Source organism: Vespa velutina, chromosome 11 (genome assembly GCF_912470025.1).
Source record: "Vespa velutina chromosome 11, iVesVel2.1, whole genome shotgun sequence".
NCBI classification, from domain to species: domain Eukaryota; kingdom Metazoa; phylum Arthropoda; class Insecta; order Hymenoptera; family Vespidae; genus Vespa; species Vespa velutina.
In genome coordinates this window covers 5,477,737-5,500,442 of record NC_062198.1, presented here as the reverse complement: position 1 = coordinate 5,500,442, position 22,706 = coordinate 5,477,737, and the positions used below count along the sequence as shown (strand labels likewise).

At 36.2% G+C, this 22,706-nt stretch overlaps 1 long non-coding RNA gene across 1 annotated transcript; it reads left to right on the top strand.

The window, feature by feature from the left end:
- The first annotated feature begins 2,511 nt into the window (after positions 1 to 2,511).
- On the top strand, positions 2,512 to 4,002 carry LOC124952931. The gene is made up of 3 exons (XR_007102061.1): positions 2,512 to 2,635; positions 2,884 to 3,002; positions 3,782 to 4,002. It is a non-coding gene; the product is annotated as an uncharacterized LOC124952931 (long non-coding RNA).
- Positions 4,003 to 22,706: the final 18,704 nt, after the last annotated feature.

Genomic DNA, 22,706 nt, shown 5'->3' with positions numbered 1-22,706 from the left:
CCTCCACGAATCAAAGTTTAGATATATTGAAAGTCGAAAATTTGCAATATTTTAATACCAAAGATTTTGTTAGATTCTTTTGGAAAAAAAGAAAAAATATTAGGATATTGATAACGAGCTGGCTATCGTTAGCAACGACATCACTAAAAAAACACATACACATGTATATATGTATATGTGTGTGTGTGTGTGTGTGTGTGTGTGTAGAAAAGTACGACTTTTTTAGGATCGAAAAAGGGAACTAAAAGGGAAAGATAGAAGGTTCTCTTGCGTCTCTCACCATCCGCCACCCTATCAGCTCTGAAATAAAATGCGCAGGCTGTATGCGTCTAGGTACATATACCGGTTCTCTCTTGACGACACGTTCTTTTTAAGCGTTTCAAATGTCGAGCTGAACGCCGCAGTCGCGAACCGTTTCTTTCCTTTTATTTTTTAGTCTTTCCCTTCTTCTATCTTCTACCCTTTCCCCTTGTGTCTTCTTCTCTCTTAGACTCGAACAACTCAGAGGCTTTAATGGCACGGACGAAATGACGCATTGCAGAATTCAAGGCTGCATTTCTACCCTTTGTGAGCCGACCGCTCTTAACGAGTAATTACTACGTTTGATATAACCAGAAGTAAATACCAAATGGACCGACTATTTGTGGCTTTGAAGCTTTCCTCGATAAAGGCTATCGCATGTCGTAAATATCTTGTGTGCCAGCTTTGAAACTGAAGAGAGAGAGAGAGGGAGAGAGAGAGAGGAAGAGAGAGAGGGAAAGAGAGAAAGATTTAAATTTGGCTCTTAGGGAGTCCTAGTTATTAAATAAATTACAGTGAAATCGATCGACCATTATCTTTTCCGTTCATCGTCGTATATACTTGACTTATTTCTATCATCGACCGAGGTTAAAGAATATTTCATTTAATTTACAGACATATGATAAAATATTATTTCAATCTCGAAAAAAGTTTTTACCGTACAACAGATCTACTATCCCATATAGTTTCGATACTTTGCAACGTCGACTCGATGGGGGTTGCCGTAAGAGAAAGGGAAACATTGTAAGAGAGAAAGAGAGGAGAACGAGAGAATAGATGAGGAGAAAGAGGAATACTGAAGGGAGAGAGGAATATGAGGATTGTGCCAGTCCACAGGAGGGTGCCGGTACCAACCAATAGAGGTTGCATAATTCATAGCCTTGGTTACAGCCGGAATTGCGCTACGTTCGTTGTGTGTTTGCCCGCTGTGTGTCAGAACAATATAGCAAACGTGAAAGTTTCGTCGCGCACCGGAGAAATGCGATTTACGTCAAAATTGTCAAGGTTACGGTTTGCAGTTCATGCGTTCATTTGCATATAACCGAAAACCAAAAGAATTTTCGGCAGACTCTAAGGCGCCACTGGATGGAGCCATTAAAATATGACGTTTTCAAAAATATTCGTCGATATGAAAGAAAAATTATATTTTTTATTGAACAATTAGATATATCAATTATAAATATATAAATATTTGTCCAATTTAAATCTAAATTTTGATAATTATATTAATATCAATGATTATTTTTAATATATATATATATATATATATATATATATATATATATATATATATATAAATTTTAGAAAGGCTACGAGAGAGATGCAATCCAAACGGGAGATTAACGAATTTGCTTCGCAGTGATAGTAACTTCAAAGACACGTGGGAAGCACTAAAGAGAGGATTATGCGTTGAAGAACGCATTCTAAAAAGGATAGGCGAGTTAAAAAAGAAACGCGTGCAAAACGGCTTGTGGTTGTCTAGCGAATGCGACGTTCTCCTGTCTCTCTCTTTCTCTCTCTCTCTCTTGCTCGCATTAGTGGAAAACTTTGCCTTTCCCTTTGTCGCGTTTCCTGGATAAATCCATTCTGCGGGTTGGTTTCGCTTTCATCTATACGTCGAGAGGATAATGGTACGTATTCCCAAACGGCCGTGGCTACGAGGAGGAGCTTACTTTGGAGCAAGAGAACTCTAGGAAGAAGGCAAAGCTGTGTTTCCCAGAGATGGCGCAAGGCTATACTGTGCTGTGGTCTACGAACACCAAGAAACCTATACTGCAGCAAATCTTTTACACTATAAGATGATCAAAGGATATCTACTTTTCTACTTTGGTAATGATACGTGAAAAAAAGGAAAAAAAAAGAAAAGAAAAGAAAAAAAAAAAAGAGAGAGAGAGAGGAAAAAAATAACTCTAGAATAAGTTTAATCAATTTTTTTCTTTCTTTCTTTCTTCTTTTTCGTTTTTTTTTTTCTTCTTTTTTTTCTTTTTTTTTTTTTTTTTTTTTCGTTTTTCCTTCGATATTTCCAAGTAAAAGTAAATAGAAATTGAAAGGAAACAGAGAAAGCTCTCTGACGAATTGAATTTCAGAATATCTATAAATACGAACGTCCGCTTTTCATCGGTTAACAATTTTTAATATAAATATCTTTTCTCATTAGATCGAGATTACACGTGCTTTGAGTACTCCATGATTTTATTCCACGTGTACGGAATGCGATGAACAGGCGATCCTTTTGGTTCGTTTCTCTGAACTTTTTCGCAAAAAAAGTAATACGAATAAATCGTCAAAGATACGACCGGATTGTGGCTGACAGGGATGCTGCGGAAACGAGATGGTATGGATAATCCCATGGGCGTTGACGATGTGGACGGACGAGGGGCCTTGGTTTATATACATACAAATACACATCATTTCACATATATGTATATATACATATACATATATATATATATATTATATATATACGTATGTATACGGTATACCTTAGTACCTACCCCAGATCGTATTTGTTTCGACTAACGAGTCCACATGACACGTATCCTCCATATAAGATGACCGTTAACGCGTCTCCCGTTTTTCCAGATACGTTTGTAGGAGGGTTCACACAAAAGAAAAAAGCAAGCCTTTTAATGGGGATTTTAAAAGCGTACCGTAAGGATCAAGAAATAATGGAAATTTCTTGTACAAGTAACTCAACGTAGGTTAGTATAAAAGTAAATTTAATATGTATATATATATATATATATATATATACATATATACATACGAATATTTGATAATATTGAGTTAATTTAGGAAGAATTAGACGTAGAGTAATGAAATGATAATAATTAATCTTAATTGAATTTAAATGAATGACGAAGAAATATCAAGTTCTTAATCCTTCAAATTTTCACAGAGAAAAGGTAAATTTCTAAACCTAGACACGTGTATCATTTAACCAGATATATTTTACATTTTTTACCAAGCCAAGTTGAGAAACGTCGCTTCCTAGAATAAAAATAACTACGGCTTTTCTACGGGGTGTCCTTTAACTCACATAGCTCTCTTATACTTTGACAGAGAAGACAAGGAATTCTAGAAAATGTTCGCGATTCGGTTTACGATCTTTCTCGGTCGTGAGATTCTCGTTATCACGGTATGCCTGTCTACCCATAAAATTAGCCATAAAAGACAGCTCGAGTTTCGGAAGGACAAGATTTTTAGTACGTTGAAGAGGGTATCGTCATAATCTTTCGAAGATACAAAGCTGTGCTTGGTGCTATTTTATCCTTGAACTAAATAGAGAGTAAGATAAAGAGAAAGATAAAGAGAACGAGAGAGAGAGAGAGAGAGAGAGAGAGAGAGAGAGAGTGAGTGAATGAGTGAAAGAGAGATAGACAGAGAGGTTTATCCTTCGTCCGCCTTGCCCAAGCAATTCTCTCTCTCTCTCTCTCTCTTTCTTTCTCTTTGTCTTTCTCTTTGGTCTCTTTGTTTTTAGGACCGGCGCTAGAGACCGCTGGTGAACGCAATAAAACCTTATTATACTCGGTCGGAATTTCAATGGGTAAAGAGGAAGTGAGAAGAGCGTCGGTGCAAGGTAGATGGGCTGGGAGTAGCAGGGGTGCGAACGAAGTGATCGATGAGGACATACGTCAACGGAGCAGAACGGACAGGACGTCGACGCTGTCGGGGAAGCCGCCGTGCACGAGACGAGATGAGAAGGACGAGCACGTCGGAAGGAAAGGCTGGTGGTATGGGGAAAGGAACGTGGGGAATGGGGTAACAAGAGAGAGGGAAAGAGAAAGAGAGAGGGAGAGAGAGAGAGAAGGAGAGAGAGAAGGAGTAAGGTTGCCAGGTGGCGAGACAACGCCTAACGTGAATACAAATTACTCTCTCCATACTCGCGATGCTAGCTTCTTCGCTTCTTCCTTTGGACGATCGACACTGCCAATCGCCTTCGACCCTTCAGAATTATCGTCGACGACAAAGTGCCATCGGGGCACGTAATTCGCGATGGATTATCCTACCGAGACAAGGACCTCCATCGAATCTCCCCATCTTATCTTTATAGAATTTATACCTAATACAAAAATCACACATATCTACGCGTAAGTACACACAAATGTTTATAAAAGTTAAGTGTATTCGATAAAATATACAATGGAATATATAAAAGTATCGTTAACTGCGAATATCCTTAATAAAAGTCCTTTGACCTTACTTAATCAGTAAGTTTTTACGTGTGGCGAATATCGTACAAGGGATTATTAAAAGTAAACAGCTTTTCCACAATCACGTATTTTCACAAATCGAAGTAAAGAACCACCAGCTGCTTTCTCTTCGTGACCTATCCAATACGGAAGGTTCCTCAATCATACCGCTAATCGAGTATAGCTCATAAATCATCGAAGCTAATCCGACAAATCCTCCTCTAGTGACGGTGCCGCTAGAGTATCAGGCCTCCTGCCAGTCGGTTGACGCACGTACGTTATGTATCTAGTGAGAAGCATCAGAAATCTTTCTCCCTATTACGTTTCATCCCATTCTCTTTCTTCCTTTTGGATTATGGCTTAGCATCCCCTAAAGGCAATAATGTAATTGTACCGTCGAACGTGCCGTCTGACTGCATTGTAAATGGTTTGTTTAATGCGACATTAGGAATTTGTTTCCGCGACAGCTGCTTCTTGTTCTCTCTCTTTCTCTCTCTCTCTTTCTCTCTCGCTACCTTCGTGGTGACTATTGTGATGGCACAATGAAAACGAGAATCTTGGGTCCCTTACACCGTTTCGGTAGGTGGAGAAAGGATGTTGAAAAAGATGGAGAGCTCGTTCAGTACTGAACCCCGAGGATAAATACCATGATCCGCCTCCCAACGGAGTCGAACGAACGAGAACGCCTATCCTCGTGCGCCTATCGTTTTCACTTATGGTTACGAGTTCTTTAGTAATCGATGCTTGAATACCGAATCGTTCAGAAGTCATCGTATTCTTTTTTCTTCTCGGATCATTTGTAAAAGCACTTTTCGAAATGGAACGCTGCACGACTGGGGAGACATAAATTGTGAAATGTTTCTTTTTTTTTTTATTCAGAGCTAACTTGTTCTTCTGAGATTTCAATTTCAAATTGACAATGACCTATTTAATTAATAGATATATAATATTTTGATTTTTATCATATATTATATACAATTAATTTTCTCTATATTAATGTACTATAAATGTCTGAAATGATTTTTGAAGAATTTAAGAATTTAAAGTTAAATTATATATATGTATATGACAGTGAAATAATGAAGTTATTTTATATATATAGAAAATACATTTTTCAGTATTTGCTGGACCAAGGAAAAACTGAGCCGACCCTCGTATATCCCGGGGAAAATGATTTCCCAGCGAAAAACAATGCAAAGGCTCGCACCGATTCCTCTTTCTGTAAATTTCTACCTATTGAAAATTCGTCGGTCAAAATTGGCTGCGATATTCGCAAGTCACGTAAAGCTTGCGTTAGAAAATGCAGAGACGCAAGATGAACCATCCCCATCCTTTACTTTCTTTCTTCAACTACCAATTTTTTTTCTGTTTTATTTTTAACATTCTGCCCCCTCCCTCCCTCTCTCTGTCTCTCTCTCTCTATCTCTCGTTCTCAGAAGATCGATAAAAAGTTACTTCTATCGATCGGTCGCCATCATTTTCTTTTTCACCGAAGTAATAGACGTTTTTCCAATTTTCCTTAGCGAGCCACGAGAACGGACTGAAACAATTTAGGCAAACGTAGATTCTGATCGAATAATACCAAGGACTTTGCTGTTTTCTGTTATGGACTGAGAAAAAGAGAGAAGAAGAGCAGTCACTTCTTTTACGATCGCGTTCGAGATAGCTTCGCTTGAACGAGCATCGCACCTTCCACAACGACGATAGATTTTCCTCTTGAACTACGCTCCTACTTCTCCCGTTGAATACCTCTCTTTGCACCTTTACTGTATATTCTTTCATGGAGAGCCTCCTTCCATCGATTAAACGTGCCTATATCTGTAGCATCGATCGGCAGACTCGAAGACCATCATGATTTCTATAACATTCCAAACCGATCGGCCATTCCATGTTATCTACGATGATCAAGAATGTTATGTGATAGCTAAGGCATTTTATATTGGATGAAACATCTGAATGGAAACATTTGAGTAAATCAAAATGAATCTTCGATATACTTTAAGAAGAAATATTATATATATGTACCTGTTTACATATAATATATACATATATATATATATATATATATATATATATAGTTAAAGAGAAAGAGAGAGAGGAGAGAGAGAGGAGAGAGAGAGAGAGAAAGAGAGAGAGAGGAGAAAGTTTGTGGCTTATAATTCGATGAAAATCGATAAAAGAGATACGCACCGGGAAAGATTCGCGGTTGGTCTCGTGCGAGGAAATGAGTTTAATCTCGATGAAAAATCGAAAAGAGATGGATAATTGAATACATTAAATCGGTGCTGTGGTTTAACGAAACGTTATTTTAATTAATTGACGTATGTAAATTCATTCTTTTAGAAAGAAGGGTCGATGCGTTAGACATGATGTAGTGAAATTTCGGTTTATTCATTTGACATCCTACCCCTACTCTATTTTAACCCTCGACGATGTCTTCTATCGATAAAAAACAGTCTCGAAGCGGCGTCATTATCGATGGGCGAGGTGCTATAAAATATGTAGATAAGAACGTTTAACGTGCCGTATCTTAAACTTCGATCGAGATTCCTTCGGAGTACGTGCGTCTCCACGCATCTCGAGCACTCGCGTATCCGGTGATATATTTCATTCGTATCGAGTTCCTTCATGTGGCTTGTGATAAGCGCCCCGATGAGAATTGTCTTATTTTCCACGCCTAGAGAGTAACACCTATCCATGTATAAATCTCGCCTCGCCCTACAATCGTGTCTCCTTTATTACAATCATTGTAGAAATGTCTAACAGAAACGTGTGACGACAAAAAAGGAAGGAAAAAGAGAAAGAGAGGATAGATAAACAACAGAGAAAGAGAGAGAGAATTGTAATCGTTGATAATATAAATTGAATATATATATATATATATATATATATATATATATATATAGTTTATATATCAATTAAAAGTTATAATCTTGATTAAAAATAATAAGTTCTTATTGGCAATTGAATGCGTATAAAGAAATTAATTAAAAAAAAATGCTCCTTTTATTTTTCTCCTCTTATTTTAACTCCATAAATCGATCTTTGGGGTTTAATCATTCAATTTCCGAACGAACGACGCTCCGTACTCACCCTCATTTTCCTCCTACCATTTCCATATCCGCGAAATGAAACGTTTTAAATTCTCGAAGCGTTCATTTCCAACGAAGCCATGACGTTCATGTAATCTTACACCTTCGGAAGTCGACGCACGATGGATTTTCTTTCGCACTCTACTTTTCACTCTACTTTCCTTAGAAGCGAAGAACAAAAACAAGTACCGATAGACATCGTCCTCCTAGAAACGTGCCATGCGTTTCCTATTTGAGGGAGGTTGAAACATCCTGTGGCATCTTTTTCTCTTATCTGGTGCGAACTTCTTCTTTTCCCTTTTACCTTATTCTATCTGGTAACTCATGAAAAGGAATTGTCAATAATGTTGAGGAAATAACAATTTAAATCATTTTTTTCTTTCTATTCTTTTAAATTTTCTCAATTATACTAGGTGCCTATAATACTTTCACCCCAGGAAGTATTTTCCTCGCTGTATAATATTCCAGACAACGAACGTACGCTTAATAGACCATAAACGTTACTGTATATAATATATATATATATATGCGTGTGTGTGTGTGTTTGTCTGTGTAAATGTAGTGTACTCGCGTAAATGCATCGGCTTCGTTTACCGTTAAGATCGACACGAGACGCGCCACGATGAGATAATGAATTCAAGATCACGTCTTTCTTCGCGTTGACGGTAGGCACCAAACTTAAGACAAGTTACGAAATTAAGTAATTTATATTTATGTATTCACCGAGTGTAACGAGATAGGCTAGCAACGATTTTCGTTTCTCTCTTCGTCGCATCGAAAATGGGACGGGTTAGATCATTTCGATCGTCTGTCTTATGAAACACTAGCAAAATGGTTCTTGGACGTTTGGATTAATGGGTTCGGATATTCCTTGTTTGCCGAAGACGTTTAGAACATCTTTGAATCGTTGATGAACATCTGCAATAGATCGCATCAAAGTTTATCGTGCTTTTAAGGTATTACATTTTAAGTGTTATTTTCGTCGAAACATTTATAACATTTAAAATCAATTTTATTAAATCGTTAAACTTTTATCAATCTTTTCTTTTTTTTTTTCTTTTTTTTTTTTTTTTTTTTTTAACTATTTCCTCATTAATATATAACGTAATATGCGTGTGTATAAATTCTGTTTAATCATTTCTATGAAATGATAAGTGAGTTATGTTAGAAAAAAAAAAAAAAAAAAAGAAAAAAGAAGAAAAAAAACTTTCATATGAAACGTTAAACGTTATAAGGATATATTTTAATTATCTTTTGAACTTTTACTTCATCTTCGAGAGTCAATAAATCGTATAGTAATTTGGTAAAGATGGTGAATGCTACGTAAGCGCGTAAAAGGAAAACATAGAAGGTGAACGGTACTGGTGGACTGTCGCACAATCTGCACTGTCATCAAGGCGCTACAACGAAAAGGACGAAGAGGAGAACTAAAGCATGGCATGCAGCACGCCATGACGCATCGTATGCGTGGCTCGTACCTACACCTACCTAAGCGCCATAAATTTGAACTCGACTTATCTCACCTCTCCTATCGAAACGCTCCCTTTCACCTCAATACTAGCGTCCCTTTTACCAAAAGAAACAGTTGGATGGTCTGTTAGACTTCGGTGAGTTTGTAATTAAAAATAATATTTTAACTAACAAAGACAATTTTATATTCATCGATTTTTAAATTGTCATTCTACAATGAAGTCATGTTCAATTAATGAGTGAAATTATATATTGATTGAGTTATGCAATTCAGAGTATAACGATGCATGACTGATTCATAAAAACGTATGAATATTTTAATGATTTATAGACGTATGAGAATACTCATCGGGCAAAAAATAATTCTTATTAAATAATTCATCTATTTATCCAATTTCAACATAGTTACAATTGTAAATTTATATCTCATCAGTAAAGGAATTATTATTATTATTATATATTTATTATTATTATTATTATTATTATTATTATTATTATTATTATTATTATTATTATTATTATGATCCTTATATTTCAGATCATATTTTTATATCGATGAACTATTCGAACGTTTAATAAGCTCGATAAGATCAGAAACATCGATATATCGATGTCTGAGCACATACGTTCTCTCTCGAGTGGACTTAAAAGGGGAAAAGGATGGACCAACTCGTCGAAAGTGATAAACAGTTTCCGAGGGAAGCGTCGTATACAACATTCGAACGTGTCAATTGTAGTCAGGGTAACGAGGCGAAAAGGACGAGCTTGAGAGCACTGAGAGAAGTAAACGCGAAAAGAATGCTTCACGCGAGAAGATAAGCTGCGAACTCGCTTTGCTCGGACAATCGACCGAAAGTCTTGCTTCGACGCAGCTCGTTAACCACCTTCCTGTACTGTTTTAACTCCGTTCCGTTTGTATTCCTGTTTCGATTCGTCGAAGTGAAATTGAAGATCTTGAAGAAGAAATTATCGAGTCGAATAATGTAATTTTCTTTTTTTTTTTTTTCTTTTTTTTTTAGATAAAAATAAATTACTGATCCTTTTACATATATATATATATATATATTTTTTTTTTTTAAATAAAACTATTCATTTCGTTCATTTTTCCACAAATCGGTTTAATTCATTAAAATCGTAATAATCGTGATCAAATATCGTTAAATATTGAAACTTCATTTAAAATGTACATTATATCATAAATCTTTTTTCCTTTTTTTTTCTTTCTCCATCAAGTAGTATTATACGATTATCGATAATTCGTATATTTGGTGAAACGCACGTGTACGTAGTCATGGAGAAGCAGAGCACACGATGGTGTACCTCGTTAACGCGGGATCAGAATGAAAGAGAAAGGAAGACAACGACGAGTAGGATGGAACGCGTTTGCAGAGAGATGCCACGAGCCGATACAACGTTGAGCTATGCCCATCGCCAAGTTTCTTCCTCTTCGTTCGTTCGTTCGTTCGAAAACGAAGAGAAGACTTTTTCGTTCCATTTATCGATGGCAGATGAGGTAAAAAAAAAAAAAAGAAAAAGAGAGAGAGAGAGAAACGAGAAAGAGTAAGAGAAAGAGAAAGAAGTAGAGGAAAAGAGACAAAAGGTAATAGGGAAAGAAAAGAAAAGGAGGTAAGAGAAGAAAGACTGGCGCAGTGCAAACTCATTCGATCCTGGAATAGCGGCTCGTTATTTATCCGCCGGCACGATAATAGATCCCAGCCTCTATAAAGTCGCGTTGCTTCTCAGTAATTGGGAAGAAACGAAGCTACGTCTTGGAGGAAATTGGGAGAAGAGGATCTGCCCGAGAAACCAGTTCTGGCAATGACGACGAACGTCTTCCCTTCCTACGCCGTCATGCTCGATCTTCTACTCTTCGCGGAAATTTTGGGATCGTTAACGTGATTTTCGAATTTCGTGCTAAATTCTAAGATCGTATTAGATGCTCCCCGATGGCTTCTTGGAAAATCTTGGAAAATTTTCAACAATATTTTCCTCTTTTTCTTTTTCTTTTTCTTTTTCTTTTGTTCTTTTTTTTTCTTTTTACTCTTTTTATTTTTTATCACCGTCAATAATATCTACCACGATCACACGTGTGATTTTCGTAGAATTTATTACATTTAATTTTTATAAAAGAATATATATATATATATACATAGGAAAGAAAAGTGGTTATACTATATTAACAATAAGAAGAAAGAGAATTTGAAGAGAAAAAGAAAGAAAGAGGGAGAAAGAGATCGGAGAGCAAAGAACCGAGCGTTTCTCGATGGAAAGTTAGAACGGCCTACTTTCGGCTTATTCCTTGGCCTCTGGCGAATTAATCTTCCGGGAAACTGCGTCCGCCTTTTCACGTGGCCCTTTTTCTCAAATACTTTCTCGACAAATCACCGGGAAGCATCCTCTCTTGCAGACTTTACCGAAGAAATCCCTACTTCGACTCGTAGAAACGTCGCCGTGGAGGACGAAAGTTTCTACTTATTCAAGAATTTTTGAAGCTAGCATCTCTACCACAAACATCACTACCAACATTACTACTACCGAGTTCGAGTTCGAAAATTATTTGGCATAACTTATACCATCCAAGATTCACTACTTTTAACGCCTTTTTTAAGTTAAATAAAAATGTTTCAACTTTTCGATCTGAAAGGGATCCACTTTGCTTGCTCTATAACTTTTTCCAATCCCTCTCCCTTTCTCTCCCTCTCCCCCCCCCCCTCACTATCCTCGAATACTTCCATCCTCAAATTTCTTCTCCTCGAAATTACTCAACCTTTTATTCTCTTTCCTTCATTATTAACGGAGAATCGTAATAATAAATTATTCAAAAAACGCGTAATTATTTCGCATTGTAGAAGGAACCGTGATTTCCTATTCGACCATTCGTAAAAAATAATAAAAGTCACTTTTTCTTCCTTCTCATCTTTCTACTTCTTTTTCTTCATCTGGTCCAGGCAGCACTTTCACGTCCGTATTCAACTCGCTCACCGTCCTCTATTAACAATTATGTTAATTTGCATCAGGGAAAAGAATTGCGCGTACCGAGAGAGGGTGTGCCAGTTGGAGGGATGAAACAGGAGACATTACTCAAATACTCATTAGCACGCTCGAAATAAACGCGCAACGGTGGTCGCTAATTAACGTACGCTGTCACAGAAAGAGAAACAGAGCGAGAGAGAGAGAGAGAGAGAGAGAGAGAGAGAGAGGGAGAGAGACAGAGAGAAAGAGAGAGGAAGAGACAGAGTAGGAGCAACTCGCGCTTCCAGGCCATGTTGAATGTGTTAGCGGCGCTTCTCAAGATATCGCGTAATACGTACACGAAGGTAGCTCGTAAACCAACCGGATTTGGTATTACCTGTTTTAATTAGCAGCAAGATTAATGCGATGAGATCGACCCCAGCAATCTGGAATTTCAGATTATCGTTTCTTTTCATTTCACATGAGAGAGACAAAGAGAGTGAGAGAGAGAGAGAGAGAGAGAGAGAGAATATTTAAAAACGCTTATCGTACCAGGATTCGACGTATTCGAGTTGATTCAAAGGGGAATCTCGTGTTAATGAATGCTCGATTATTCGTGTGATTTCAATGTCTACCTGTGTGAATGTTCATGTGCGTTTATGCGAAACTTTCTCATTCGATCGTATCGCATTGCAATGCACATCGACACGATGCTTATTCCTCGGTTTATATGTATTACTAATCAGGGATCGAAACGTGCAAATTCACGATTAATTTTCCTTAATTAAGTGATTAGTCGAATGTGCGTATTAAGGGTATACGTTGAGATGTTACTTTACCAATTACAATTATTCTTTTTCAAAGAGAATTTAATTACAATTTAAATAAAAAGAAAGAATTAATAAAATTAATGGTACAAATGTAAAAATTACGATAATATCGCATGCACGCATTATTATTATTCGTTGTAACGTGTTATTCTTGAGAAAAATTTTTTTCGAAACCCTTCACGCAACCATCGAATTATACAAATATCTACTAATCATTTACGTAGTCTATTAATGCCACTTCAAAATAAAATAATGATAGCTATTAGCAAATGCATGCAACATATATATATATATATATATATATATATATATATATGTATATTATATATCTATCAACTTGCATTAGCTCTGCATAGCATGTAATTACAAGTTCTAAATATACCAATACATTACACCGTATTCATGTTTCTCGTATACGGTTGCTAATTAATTGAACCTTTTAATGCTATGTTATCGGTATGTCTCATCTCAGTACATTACAAGTAGTTACTTTATAGATATTTTTAGAGAACATTGAACGTAGAAATGTACCAATGAGAAATCTATAGATATTTTAAATCGAATTAAGCAATCCGTAACACAATTAATACGAATAACACGTGACTCGAGAAACTTCGTTGATCTTGTATTCCCTCTCTCTCTCTCTCTCTCTCTCTCTCTCTTTCTTTTTGAATATTTTTTTTTTTTTTAATAAACCTCACGTGAACAGTTCAGGTAGTCCAACACGAAACTCACGCGCGATTTATGAGAAACCTCTAGTTCGAATCGAAGATTGGTCGTAATTCTTTTGAAAAGGTAGCCACTTTCTCTATTCCGACGATTGGAACAAATTCAAACGAGAGCTTGGAATCGAAAGCGGAAAAGAGAGATGGAGATATAGATAGATAGATAGAGAAAGAGAGAGAGAGAGAGAGAGAGAGAGAAAGAGAGAGTAGGGGGACGGGGTGGGGGAGGGGGAGGGAGGGAGGGAGGGAGAGAGAGAGAGAGAGAGAGAGAGAGGAGTGATAGAAAAAGAAACGTAGGAACTAGACAGAGAGCTTCAGGTTGGCAATGAACGGCCGATGGGAAGTATTCCCATGAAATTTAAATGTCTAACGAAGAGCAATCGCTTCTCGACGGTGAATCCAATCCGTTCGTTCGTTCATAGCTAACTCTCGACACATATATACTGTATAAAAGTGTCGAAGACAACGAGAAAGAATAAATCGTAAGGGAAGGAAAGGAAATGAAGAATAAAACTAGGAATGGTTAGATAAGGCAAGAGAAAAAAGTAGAATAAAAAAAAAAAGGAAAAGGGTAGATCTAGTAACATATGCAAGGGTCTCTTGTTTCAAGATCTTTATGCTGGACTACTATTCTATCTCTTTCTTTCTCTTTTTCACTCTTTCATTCACTCTCACTCTTCTCTCCACAACTACGGAGCGTTATTCTGTTTTCCCTTCGAAATTCCAGGTGGACGCCTAATACAATATAACGGAGTTCATTTCGTGCCAATTTGCATGTACCGCCGGCTAATTTCGCGAAATTGAATTTGTCGTCGCGCCTTTCCATACTCGCACGTGCCTCTTCTCTCTGTCCGTGAAGTCGTCTGGACGAGCAAGAATCTAATCTCTCTCTTTCTCCCTTTCTCTCTCTCTCTCTCTCTCTCTCTCTCTCTATATATATATATATATATATATATATATATATCTCACTATCTCTCTATCTTGCTATCTATCCGTGTCTTCTTTATCTTTGACAACAAAGCAATGACCGTTTGTATACGAACGTATCTTCATATAACAAAATTGAGAGAAATTGAAAGAAATTCATATGAAATTAAAATTTAGTCTTAAATATTTATTTGAAATTATTCCTTATTAGAATGGAACGACTATCAACATTTTTATTTGCAAATAAATGAAGATATTTTGGAAATTTGATAAAGTCAAAGGAAAAGTAAAGAGAAAACAAAGCAAACAAGCAAGCAAACAAATAAAAATGAAAATCCTTAATCCATACGTTGTCTCGATGCAAGCCATTTAGATTTAGCTCGTAATCGCGAGAATGCATCGACCTACATTGCCTTTCGCGTTCGAAACAGGAATGTTTGTGTGCTATATAGTAGAGCACCGGCTCGGCGTGGTTGAACGATCGATAAATCAATTTCACTCGAGTCCGCAAGCGCGAACGAGCGCATCGAAGTACGTCGAACCCTCTGTAACATTACACCATCCACTTTTTCTTCCGTCACTGTCGATCCAAAATAAGTTGGATTATCGTAATTAAGTATCATCGTCTATATAAGAAAATATTTCAAATATATACAGACGAAGTAATAAATCATACCCAAAAAAGTTATAAATTCTGATAATATAATATATATATATTTTACTTAAAGCTTATTAGTTTTAAAAAGTTTTAATCTATATAGAATATGTCCAATTTGCATCGACGTGATTGAATTCAATTTCTTTTTTTTTTTTTTTCTTTTTTTTCTTTTTTTTTCATTTAGAAGCATTTAAAGAAACACCAAACTAAATTTTATGTTTATTGTACTCAGTATATTTATACGCTGTTTAAATAATTATGAAATTATCCATAGTATAAGTTTTATAAATTTTGCCATATAGAAAGTGTGAATTTTAATAAACTGAATATATTTTATATATATATATATATATATATATATATATATATATTTTTTTTTTTTTTTTTTTCTATAAAATATAATAAATATTTCCGTCGAAGTTAATGAGTTATCAGAAAAATTTTTATTGCGAATAATATACTAAATTTCCAAGGTGGTCTTTTCAAAAGCTCGTCTGGCAAACTTCGGACGATACAGCTCGATTCTCAATGCTACAATACGAGACTTCGCATAATACGCCGGTATTAAGTGCTCGTGCTGCGTAACGACGTCGAGTAATAGGATATGGAAGGGATAGGGTAGGTGTGTGTAGGAGTCGAGGGGTTGAAAGTAACGACGGTGGTGGAGCGTTCGAAAACTCTGCGATTTCTTCGTTCCCTTACCTCTGAGAAATTTAATTTGCTTAATCGGCGGCACGGGTTGCCGTGGCAAACTTTCTCAAGAGTTGCTATGAGGAGCCTTCTCAAAAAGAGCGGCTGGGGAGTTAGTGGAAATTCATTGCCGTAATGCCGTACCTCATACTGCATATACAATCCCTTTTATCGTTCGATTCGTCGTCGATGCTTCTAACGATAAGTTACGTTGAAAAAAATCGAAGAATCATTATTAGAGTTGTCAGATGATAATATGACTTATCGTATAAAAATTTCCAAGACTTTTGAGCAATCCGTAAGTTTCCCTTATAATTCTTGTCGATATGCATGATTTCAATGCCATCAGCATATCGTTGAAACGATATTATGAAATTAAATGGTGACGAGGTAGAATGAAAAACGTGACAAAGCCGTCGAACCGGATAAAGAAGGTCCAAAAGAGAAAAGGGATGTGAAGGATCGTACTAACAGAGAAAGAGGAAGAAGGAGAGAAAATAAAAAAAAAAAAAAAGAAAAAAAGAAAAGGAAAAAAAGGAAGAAGAAATTAATTCTAAATGCAGACGGATGAATTCAGCAAGGTGACGCTGAAGCTCTCCGATGTGGCCATTTAAGCGACCCTTCCTGTTCTCCCGTTTTCCTGTCGCAATTTTTTTCTTTTGTTTATAAATGATAAGTAACGTGCATACACTGACGCAAGCGAAGACAGTTAATACGTGTAATATGCGATAATTAAAAGCAAGGGAGAAACGAAGTTGAAAACGTATACCTGCGGCACCATTAATTCATCATAGCAGGAATTTCTTATCCATGGATCCGAGTCTTATTTTAGATCGATCTCTCGTTATCCCATTGTTCTTATCCAAGAGAGAGAGAGAGAGAGAGAGAGAGAGGGAGGAAGAAAGAGAGAGAAATATCATTGAATGATAGTAACGTTATTATTATATAATGAAGAGGATATTTAGTTACAGAATCGATACCCTGGATTCTCGAATTCTATTAGCTAGAATAATTTCTATTTTGAGAAAATCCTTATGGATCTTAATTATCGATCAAACAATGTGTTGTTTTAGATTTTCTAATGACTTAAAGGCATTTAAAAATTGACAAAGAGATCCAGACGAGCAATAGATAATCAATATACAATATACCATAATTAAAACTATGAAAGATTTATAAAATTGAAAAGTATCCATTAACTTGATTTTACTTTCGATAGAATATATATTAAATAAAACATAATATATATATATATATATATATATATATATATATATATTGTATTATAAATAATATTAATTGTTCGTGTCTCTTTACTTGGAGCTTCTTGCTTCTGGGAACTCAATTTATTGCAATATGTATAAAATTTCACGTATCAGTTATACACGACGATGTTGACTCGTCAAAATCCAACACAAAACTGACTAGTTAGCTCAAAGTTATCTACATGTTTGTTATTTACTTTAATGACCGACAACGATTTTGAATCGTAGCAAACTAAATATCAGATTCGGAATCACTTTATCTTGAACATGCATCAATATCAATGTAATGTTTAAACAAATTCGCTATTGTTTAAATATCAGTTAATTATACTACAGTAGTAAATATATAATGATCAAAATCGTTCACGTATTCGTTATTGTTTGTATTACTTCCCAATGAGACGATTTTGACTACGAACTATCAGATTACGTGATATTAATATATATATTATTAGCAATGATCACGAGAATTAATAATTTTTCCGATCGATCAAAAACAATTTAGAATTAAAATAAAGTTTTCGTTTATCAAACTTTGAGCTAAAATACAAGCTTCGAAGTTCAGTAGCAAATGTATTTTCTCTAATCCATCGTTCTTCATCATTCTTGCTCTGGATTTCCAACTGGTATGCGATTTTATTCGATGTTGCGAGAAGAGAAAGGAATAAGACTGAGAAAGAGAGAAAGAGAGAGAGAGAGAGAGAGAGAGAGAGAGAGAGAGGGAGAGAGAGAGAAATTACGAGCTGACGCACAAAATGCTTTCCTTCTGCGAATGGTCTAAGAAAGCGTCGGCGGAATACAATAATTACTTCACCTCAGATTTACGAGGAGCTGGAAATTGAAATTTTCGTGCCATGCCAGGCGGCCACCACCACGGGTGGTGGTTGTTCTCTCTCTCTCTCTCTCTTTCTCTCTCTCTCTCTCTTTCTCGCAAGCAAGCACTACAGAACATTTTCAATTATGGCATTATAATTTGTTGCCTCTGCCGGTGGCGAAGCTCGAATACACGGACGGCTGTGCCTGTATATAAGAGAATTATATTAATTTAATTTCGTCTTCTTTGACCGTGTCGGCCGACCCTCTCTCACGTTGCTCCTGTTTCTGTATGAATAACAAAACGTTCTTCGATATTGTATAGGTTCGTATATGCGCGTGCGCGTAAATATGTTTATTTCCATATGATGTTGTACAAGGTCAAGGAGATAGCGTTTCTAATCCTTATCGATCACGATGTATCATCTGTCGAATGTCACGTAGCTAAATGTATTCGGTTGGTAATTGGATCGATAATAACGAATACATGTACATAGATTCTTAGAAAAACAAGGATAATCGAGATTAAAAAGATTTTAACGCAATTAAGACAAAGCAGAAAAAAGAATCAAAAAAAAAAAAAAAAAAAAAGAAAAAGAAAAACACAATGGAATAAAATAATATTAGTTTCAATTCCGCGTTCTGGTCTAGTCAAGTTTGCTATTTGATTGCTTCGCATGAGTACTTGAAAGTTAAAAAGAAAAACGATAAGTACGTAGCTGACTCGAAAGAAAAGTTGACAGTCACGTTTGCGAGGCATAGGAAAAAAGGAGATATAAAGACAGGCTGAGTTTCGTGATGCCAGACTGGACCGAGTGAAAGGTCTGGGATAAAGGAAAAAGGGTGAAAAGAAGGGTGAAGGATAGTAGGAGTGGGGAGTTAGCGATTCGGACAGCCGGCACAGCGGAAGAACACGAGGGTTGTTCGGTTGTGGAACGAGCGGCTAGTGTCAACACTCTCTCACTTTGTGAACGCGCGCTGGCTCGGGCAAACCCGAGCCACGGCACGATATTAACGTTTCTCCTACTCTACCCTCGACTATAACCCCCTCCTCTCATCAACAGTACTCCGCCAATCGAACCAACCCCAGCGCGCTACGAATGGCCACTTAAATAAACATCCCGCGTGTTTTATTTGATATTTTACACACGACTCGCTCGAAAATGAAATAACTCTGTGCGATACGTCTATCGAACGTCGCGAATGGTTCTTTGAATGTGTACGTAATAACGTATGTAATGTTTGTACGTTTGTGAGAGTTTTGCGTGCGTGCGTTTGAAATTAGTGGCCGAACGGCGACCTCGAAGTTAAACTTTTTTTTTTACGGATATACTCTCAATGATCGATTCTGTTTTCACTTTCTGAGCCTTTCAAATTCCAATGCAATATAAAATGGAATAACGAAACGATATTTTATTTTTATATTGCATTAAATGATATTTATGTATAATTATTTAGATTATTTTATTTTCTTTTTATTAATTAAGAACTTAACTCTTATTAGTTCCACAATCAACGAGACGAATTTATCTGAAAATTAAAAGTTTTATATTTATTAAATCTTATCTAGTTTGATACTTAAACTTTTCTCGAACAACCAATGGGAAGTTTTTGATTCACACTTTCTTGCAATTTCATCGATTGCTACATCGAGGCCGCGTACACGATATGCCTCCGCTTGGACGATCAATTTCCGCGGGATCGATTGGACACGTAAAGAGGTGGGGGAGGTCGCTCTATAAGACCGTCTGGCATGACGCTGCAACATGGAGCGCAATTTACTGCAAACGGCATTGGTCGGTGAGCGGAAAACGATGGATGAGTCTCTGACCGGCGCGTTCGCGAAAATTCCAACTTTTTCATGCATTTTTATTTACGAGCAGAAGATCGAGCTCTTTCTCTCATTCTCTCTCTCTCTCTCTCTCTCTCTCTCTCTTTTTTCTTTCCTTCACTTCCTTTTTTTCCTTCCCCTTTTCTTTTCCCATTTCGACTTTAGAATGAATCAAGCGAACGAAACGTACGAAAAGCTTTATGGAAGATGAAAAAGCAATCGAAGATCACTCTGGTTTATTTTTGATGAAGAGTCCAAGTAAACCCACCTTGAATTCTTTTCTTTATACTCGATGAAATAAAGAGCAGGATCTATTTTATGATCATGATATTTGCTGTCATAGATCTGACAAAATTCCGATCATCTCCGGAAAATATGTGCAAGGAGGAAAGAGAATTGAGGGACGGAGGAAGAGAAATGGATGGACAGACATAGGGAATCATTTACACCCCTCTACGTGACGTATAATAGGTGCACGTATATTTACGTGGACAGACTAATCACCGGTTATTAATATTGCATCGACGCACGAATCCAGGATTAAGGATATTTCCCTTGGACCCTCCGATCTATCCTAGTAATTGATTGCCTTGGATTCATCATTTCGAATATCCCGTTTGCTCCTCTCCCTTTCTCTGATCGGTCGATTATCATCCATAGGGATTATGCAAAAGTTTGATCACAATCGTGTATGGATATTGGAAAGCCTTGAAATTTTGAGATTTGTTGAATATCCTATAATTAATATGCTAATACTGATACAAAGGTAAAAAGAAATTAAGTTATTTATGAAAATATTTAAACGATATTAATCAAAATTAATTTTTTTTTTTTTTATATACTAGAAAGGTCAATATTTCTATGACACACACGTAATCAGCACAATTATCGTTGAGTACCGAGCTCGATTGAATTCGTTGGTTGATTTGATCAAACGTTGGAAACATCGTATCACGGGAATACGAACCTCAGTTGCGTACGATTAACGATTCAGAGGGAGAGATTCTCGATCATTAATCATACGGCTGATCGGTGAACGAACGATTTTTCACACATGCTAATCGTGGTTTATTAATATCGAATCGATTATGCCCTACGTCGAGGGTTTATGCAACGTACCAAAAGGGGAGAAAGTGAGAGAGAGAGAGAGAGAGAGAGAGAGAGAGAGAGAAAGAGGAAGAGGAAGAGAGAGAGAGAGTGTACGTGGGATTCGTAATCGATGGTCACGAGAAACACGTTACTCAATGATCATCCTCATTTCATTCTCGTACGTCTAACTGCGAGTATGGCTTTACGTATATAAAGATTAAACCGCTTTAATCTTTCTTTGATCGCTTATGATAAATCGACGTTTATTATCAGATTTATATGGTTGAATTTAATGATTCCAAAGAGAGAAAGTATACTGGTATGAATCAAAAAGGCAAATATGGCAGAACTTATTTAATTATTATTATTATTATTATTATTATTATTATTATTATTATTATTATTATTATTATTATTATTATTATTATTATTATTATTATTATTATTGCTAATGATCGTGTTAAGTGGATTAATCAATGTGAACTTATGACAAGCAGGAAATATGATCAATGAGTGAAATAATCATCATGACCCAGTTTCAATAATAACTAGGAAGAATTATCAGAAATCCGAATATTGATTCAAGTTGGACATTTGATTTTTCTAACGTTTTCTTTTCCCTACATCACTCTCTTTTCTTTCTCTCTTAGCTTAATGGATTGGAATGGGCCAAAGGTCGATTACGTGATTGCATCGAGCAACGAGGAGACGATCGAAGGGCTGGTAGGATATTTCGAATTTCGATCGAAAACGGGTACAACTACCACCAGTACCACCCACCCCTTACAGTTCGCCTGTGAAGAATGGCACCCTTCGTTTGCCTTATGGGTGCTACTTAACGAATTGATATTGCCGTTTTCGATCGAATCCAAGCGAGTAATAGCCCTCGTTCGATATTCGAACGCTTGTAAGCGTCGCTTTGAGCTTAGATCTTCTGAACATACGCTTTGCCTGTTCAATATGTTTCAATGGGATGAATCCTAAGGGTAGGTAGATTGTCGACTGAGAGTAAATGTAGATTGCATTACAGAGCTTCGCGTATACATTTTCTCGGAAAATCTATTTCAAACGCATGGACCATTTGTCAAACATTTGACGTACATACTTACAATAATGAAAGAAGAATTTCTTTTTTTTTTTCTTCTTTTTTTCTTTTTTTTTTTTTCAAGCTTCACACAGTGTTTAAAATGTTCTACGAATATCTCTATTGCATTGTGATCGAAATAAGTACGATTTTATTTCGCTTCTAAAAATCATTATACTTTTTTTTTGTTAATAGCTTTAAAATTACCTCGAAGCTTACTAATTAAATAAATAATAATAACAATAATAACGCACAGTTGGTAAGATTGGATCATCATACTGAATCCTATCTTTAGCCCCAAAATCGCAACGCAGATGGGCCAAAGCTTAACTTTACTTTTCTCCATGCGTATCGTAGCCCGATTCGTGGCGAGCTAATCGTCCTCATTAATTACCGGATTAATATTGTGCATTATATAGGGAAGCCAGCAAGTTAGGAAGGGCCATCCATCATCCGACCGAACGAATACGCCTCACCGATCTCCTGCAGATGCGCGTGCCTCCTGTCTCTTCTAACTTGTGCGCGTTCAATGAAATTTGAGTGAGACGACGTCAGTGTCCTTGGAATCTAAATATTGAAATATTTTATAAAATTATTTACATATAATTTGATAAGGTGTACAGTAAAAAGTATAAATGAAAAGCAAATGAATTATACCCCTTAATATTATATTTGAGTATATTTAATATTTCAATGTGAATATAAAACTTAAAATTAAACAAAAAAATCAATTAAGAAAAATAAAATTATTATAGTATTGTCTAAAGTTCATGACCCAACTGAGTCA